Here is a 6,000-nt window from a genome sequence, read left to right on the forward strand (position 1 = left end):
AGAAAAGCAGACAGGCTTAGCTTAGAGGCAATGTGTAAAGTACTTGTGCAACACTTCAAACACTAATAAAATGAAGACGTACCACAAAAGGGATCCCACGCCAGATTTGACAAATAGAGTAGATTTTAATAAATAAAGCAAGAACAAAACAACAAAATTCCAATCAGGGGAAATGAAGATATGGAATTTTAAAGATTTAAATGAAAATAGGTTAGTCCAGCTGAAGAGTTACCTTCTTACTGTAGCACAAAGAGTCCGGTTAGCAGGGGAGTGTCCCAGACTGTTTGATGTAGCTCGAAAAACAAGCCTGGCATCATGGACGGGCATCAATATAGTGTGAAGATCCTGTTGTTCTCATGAACCGGCAGGCTGGTGTGCCCCACAAGTGGTTGAATCTGTAGCACAGAGGGTCAGGCTGACGGAACTTCGCCTTGGAGGGCTCAGCAAGTGACAATGTTTGGCACCAATGGGCCTGTCCATGGTTGTAAAGAGCACAAAAACTTAAATTCAGCCCTCTGAAGCTATATCAATGGTCCAGGACCAGAGAGACACCACTTAGGGTCAGGGGATTGCTCCAGCTGGATCTGTGTGCTCGCTTAGGTGGTTGGAAGCCTATTATGTCCCTGTGGCTCTGAACAGGAGGCCAGCAGATTAGCCCTTGGAGTCACTCTGGGAGACCTGGGTTCAGATGCAGGTCCAAATCCCTCTGACTCAGGCAGGACGGCAGCAGGGCAGTAATTAAGCAAGGCAGCAGTCCAGCAAGGCAGTAGTCTAGCAGGGCAGCAGTCCAGAAGAGGGGCAGTCTTTTCAGCAGCACAGAACCACAGATCCAGAAGTGTACTGGAAAGTTTATGTCTGAGGTCCAATATTTATACCAGGTGCCTCTTTTGAAGTTGGAGAAGCTTCTAGAGGTTTCCCTTTGAAGGGCACAGGTTTTCTGCTCCCCTCCCCTGGCTCCAGACTAACTACATCAGATATGCAGTCCTTTGTGTGGAGGCAGGGCACAGCCTATTCAAGTGTAAGTAGGGCAAGGATGACTGTGCCCACCTCCTCCGTCCCCACCTGCCAGTGATGGTCCATCCAGGCAAATATAAACTCTCTATTGTGTGTGGCTGTTTAGGATAAATACACAAAGCCCAACTGTCATGTGACCCAGAGACAGGCTGCCAACACTAAATGGGCTAGGCTGGAAAATGCAAAGTTTGTAAAAGTGGTATTTTCAATATTGTAATTTAAAATTCAACTTTACCATACAGATTTTTCATTACTGTTCCAAAGACACCAAACATCAACTAGTTACCGGTTCCCATTTGGAAGTTAAAGCATATTAAATGAAATAAGGTAGCTCCAATGTTATCCAATGGGAGAAGCAGACTTTGCGGTAGCGAAAAACACATTTAAGAGTTTTTCACTACCAGGACATGCAAAACTCAAAAGTACTTGTGCAACTTTTTAAATACACTGCACTTTGGCCTCTGGGTTGTCAAGCCCTACCCTAGGGGTGACGTATATATATTACATTTATAGGCATGCTGAAGAGGGTGGCACAATAAGTGCTGTGGTCCACTTGTAGCATTTAATTTACAGGCCCTTGGTATATGTAATACCACTGTACTAGGGACTTATAAGTAAATTACATATGCAAATTGGGGATATACCAATGTTACCATGGAAAGAAGGGAGCACACACACTTTAGCACTGGTTAGCAGTGATAAAGTGCACAGAGTGTCGAGGCCAGAAAAAACGAGATCAGCAAAAATAGAGGAGAAGAGCAAAAAAGACCACCTTTAGGCCAACAGGTGTAACAGTATTTATGCAGCACTCAAATAGTAATAAAGTGAAAACACAGCACTAGAAATAAACCAAAACCAATTTAGAAAACAGAGTAGATAGTAATAAATAAATTGATAAAATCCAACAGGTAGCACTAGAGTTCTAAATATTTTGAAATTTTCAGGTGAAAATAAAGCCCAAAAGTGCAAAGTGCCACTGGTGGTAATCTGGTTGTGCTGGACAGACAAAGTCACAAGTTCAGGCCAACTGCAATGAAGAGCACGTCAGATACAGGGACCAGGCTCATCCCGGTGAAGGGTTTACCGTATCACAGTCCAAGTCTACATGAGAAACCTAAGCCAGAGCTTGGCACTGGCAGGAGCTGTAAGGAAATTGCTGTTGATGCAATGAGCAGGTCATTGCTGGAGGTTTGTGTTGAAGAGAGACATGGGTGGTCACAGTTGGTGCTAAAAGCTTGATGCAGTCAGAACTACGTGTTGGTGGGAGACGCAGCAGTCAGTGCTTATGAGAAAAGCCTGCTTGCAGTCTTGAATAGGCCAAATATTCTGCATTTTCACCCCAAGTGTAGTTTTAAAGCAGGAGGAGTACATTCTAACACCAGCCAGGGTTCCAGGACCTAAGGAGGCACCTCTTGGTTTTCAGGATTTGCTTCATCAGAGGCCAGCAGCTGTTGTTGATGGTCAGCCGGCAGTTACAGGGACGGCCTCTGTAAGCTTGTTGTGCCCCTCTAGCCCAAACAGGAGGTCAACCAATTGACCCCTGGAGTCCCTTCTGGGGGTTATGGGTTCAAGTTTAGCATGACAACAAAAAAGTATCCCTGCACCTACCAGCTCGTCAAAGTACTGACCGCTATTCAGAATTAACCATTGTTATCCCTTCACCACAATAAAAATATGTTATCTTGTTTAGTGACCCTCACCCACTCTAGAAGTGGCATGCTTCATCATCGAATCCACCTAGGCTCCTAAAGGCCAAGGTGGGCTTCACAGACGTGCGGGAGCACTTTTGAAGATCCTACTGGGGTCTAAAAATAAGAATACCTTACTGGTCACCAAGGTATCCTTTTATTCACAGTGCAAGTAGGTATGATTAAAATCAAAACAAAAGGAAACTCCTGGAATTTTATGGTCATATGACCCTATTCTAAATATGTCGGCTGAGCTCACCTTGGCCTCTGAATTCTGAATAGCAGTCAATACTTTGAGCAGTTGGTAGGTGTAGGGATACTTTTTTGTTGTCGTGTATGTAGTCGGGAGTATCCCTAGAGTACCCTTGTATGGGGTAGTGTCTTTTAAGCCTCCCCAGCATAGCATTCCAGTCAAACGGAGTGAGAGAATAGACTGATTGTTCAGTGTTCTGTCTGCTCTTTGTTTCTAGGTTCAAGTCAAGCATGCCCAGTCTTCCTTCTAAAGACAGCAAGCCAGTCTTTCTTCTGAATCTTCCACAGGTCCGTGAGTGTTCTGATGAGAGGTTCTGATGTTGCTACCCAGGGCCCACCTATGTGTGGACATCCTTCACTTTGTATATGCCTAAACTTGTTATAGTGTTGAGATTTTAAAACTTTTATGAGCCAAAATGAATGAAACATGTAAATCAGTGAGGCAGGCGATGCCATAATGCATGGCTCATACTGATTGCTCCTCACTGATTGACTCAGTCAAATTTGAATAATCTTAACCAATTCAGATTGTGACTCTTGAAAACTCTTGTTTTATTCATTTTGGCTCATAAAGCCTCAATCCTCAATACTATAACTAACATTGTGTACTATGACCTGCTTGAAATAAAAAATGATGCAAATGTCCCAAATGTTTTGAGCTTGGTATGCTTCAGTTGAACAATGACTTTCCAGATTACATGGAAAGCAATTGATAAGAATATGTTCATCTCAAGTATCATAAACCCTCAAACCTCAACAATATAGCTAAAGTTGTATACTATGACGACCTTGATTTAAATTCATCTATTTGGGTCAACTTGTATCTACTTCTAAAAATATGTGGTGTTGAAGATGGTCTCGCATATGACTGACAAGTGAGACCGAACAGCCAAGGTCTGCTCCACTGCTTATGCAGAAACCTATTTGATTCCTGGATAAAGTAAGACATATAAAGGACTCATTCCATACATAAAGAGAGTGGACTTTCATACATTATTCTATGGTGGGATAAAATATGTGTTTACTTTATTCTATATGCACATGATTAATGTATGCAGGGTTTAGCTCATGTACCTGATATCTTGTATTAATTAGTTACACAAAGAATATATATATATTTGTGACATCAAATGTTGGTGTACGCCTGTTCCTTTCTTGATTAAGTCTTATGGATAGTGATATGGCATTCTGTCTACGGTTCCCTTGTTGGCACATTATCTTCAGTTAGGTTAATACCCAAGTTGTAAGGGGGTTAAGATATTTGTAAATTTTAGCAACACATTTGCTTGGATGAGCAGCGATATTTGGTAGAAAAAAAGAGTGTGTTTGGTTTAAACTCTTGTAATTAGATGTTCTGCAGAGGATACACACAATCATGGGGGCCCAGAAGCAAACAGGGAGTGAGTCATATCTCATCAAGAAATTGTACGTTAAGTGGGTGTTAACAGGGCTGCATTATATCTCCTATTCTGTTTAGAGTATATAGTGCCATTTTATATCAATTTTTCCAAAACATGGACTGCATTTCCCCCTGAAATTGGGGGTAGAGGTACCTTGATAACAGCTTATATTGATGTTTTATGGGTAGTGGATAGAACACCAATTGCACTACATCTTCTACGAGACAATATATCAGATTACAGTGCAAATAATAACCCAATTTTAGCGGAATGGCTTCCACCCATTTAATTCTCTTGGATTTTTCTTTCTTGATCACATGCTTTTTTTATCTTTACTGCAGGTGAGTCTCACTACTCAAGCCTCACCCACAGTAATTACATTGTAATAGGACTGCATATGTTTACCACCTGTGCGGTCTTTGTTGTCCACATCTATGCAGGCTGTGCGTGTGAGACCACCTTCTTGCACAGTCAGGTAGCTTGGCACAGAAAGGACTCTAGGAATAAATGTTGACATTCAGTAGACCATATAATATTAGTGGACACTCATAGGTAAGGTTAGTATGGTTTACTGGATTATGTGTAGTGTCACTGTATTATACATGTGGGAAAAATCTGCCTTAAATTGCAGTTTTTCTCCACTTATACAGTCCAGTGAGGTATCATACTGTGGTGGAACATGCACGCTAATTTTGGCTATGCAGGTCTCAAGAACCTACATGTACACCTTATAGGTTGTCCAAAATTGTCAAATTTCTTTGTTTTAGCTCAGGATCGGATTCCAGTCCTTTTATCACCCTGTTGTGCCAAGTTAATTACTCTGCTCCCCAGCAGAGGGAACAAAGGCCTCCCCACACAAAATCATCAAGTATCAGTGCTTTACTCAGCTTTTGATGACGTAAGGGTGAGGATGAAAATCTGCATCTGATTAGCTGTCAAACTTTACCAGGGGTTGGGATAGCCCAGACATCTGTAGCCAACATAGTAGGGATTTCCCTTTGAGGTTTTTGGGGGGTTTCCCTGGCAGTGATAATAGCTAGGGGTGTAGCTGAGGCCTCCAGAGGAGATGTGAACATAGTCCACTTCACAGATCCATATTAGATTGTTCCAGTATGCTGTGCAGGAGGTTTGGTACATGATTGAAGGTGTGATTTGTCATCCTAGGATTAGTAAGGGGTGTCGTGCATTGACAACTTTCTACACCCACATATAAACCCTCACACAAGGTAGAGACATAGAGTGTTAGCCCTGGGAAGTGGATGGAGGCACCGTGTACAGTTGGAGAGACAAGCCCCTGATGGACTAAGGACTGTGCAGTGGACCACATGACTGTGGGTCTCTCCAGGACCAGCCATGCTGGCCCTATTAAACCACCTGATGACAATTTGAGGGAAGCTCCAGACTTCTGTGCCCTATCAGGAGAAGGGTAATACCCACACTATAATGTGATGTTCCATCTGGCATGGGTGAAGGGTACTGTTATTTTAGGGGTCATAACCCATTAGAGGTCAAATGTGATTTCAGAATATCACAAAAGTTATTCCGATCTGTCTGATGTATATATGTGTAAGTTAACCTGCAGTATTTAGTAGTGAATGTGTAATAAGTGTACTTTTCATTTTTTAAAGAAAACACACTGACTTTAT

The sequence above is a fragment of the Pleurodeles waltl genome, chromosome 1_2 (assembly GCF_031143425.1).
Source record: "Pleurodeles waltl isolate 20211129_DDA chromosome 1_2, aPleWal1.hap1.20221129, whole genome shotgun sequence".
NCBI classification, from domain to species: Eukaryota; Metazoa; Chordata; class Amphibia; order Caudata; family Salamandridae; genus Pleurodeles; species Pleurodeles waltl.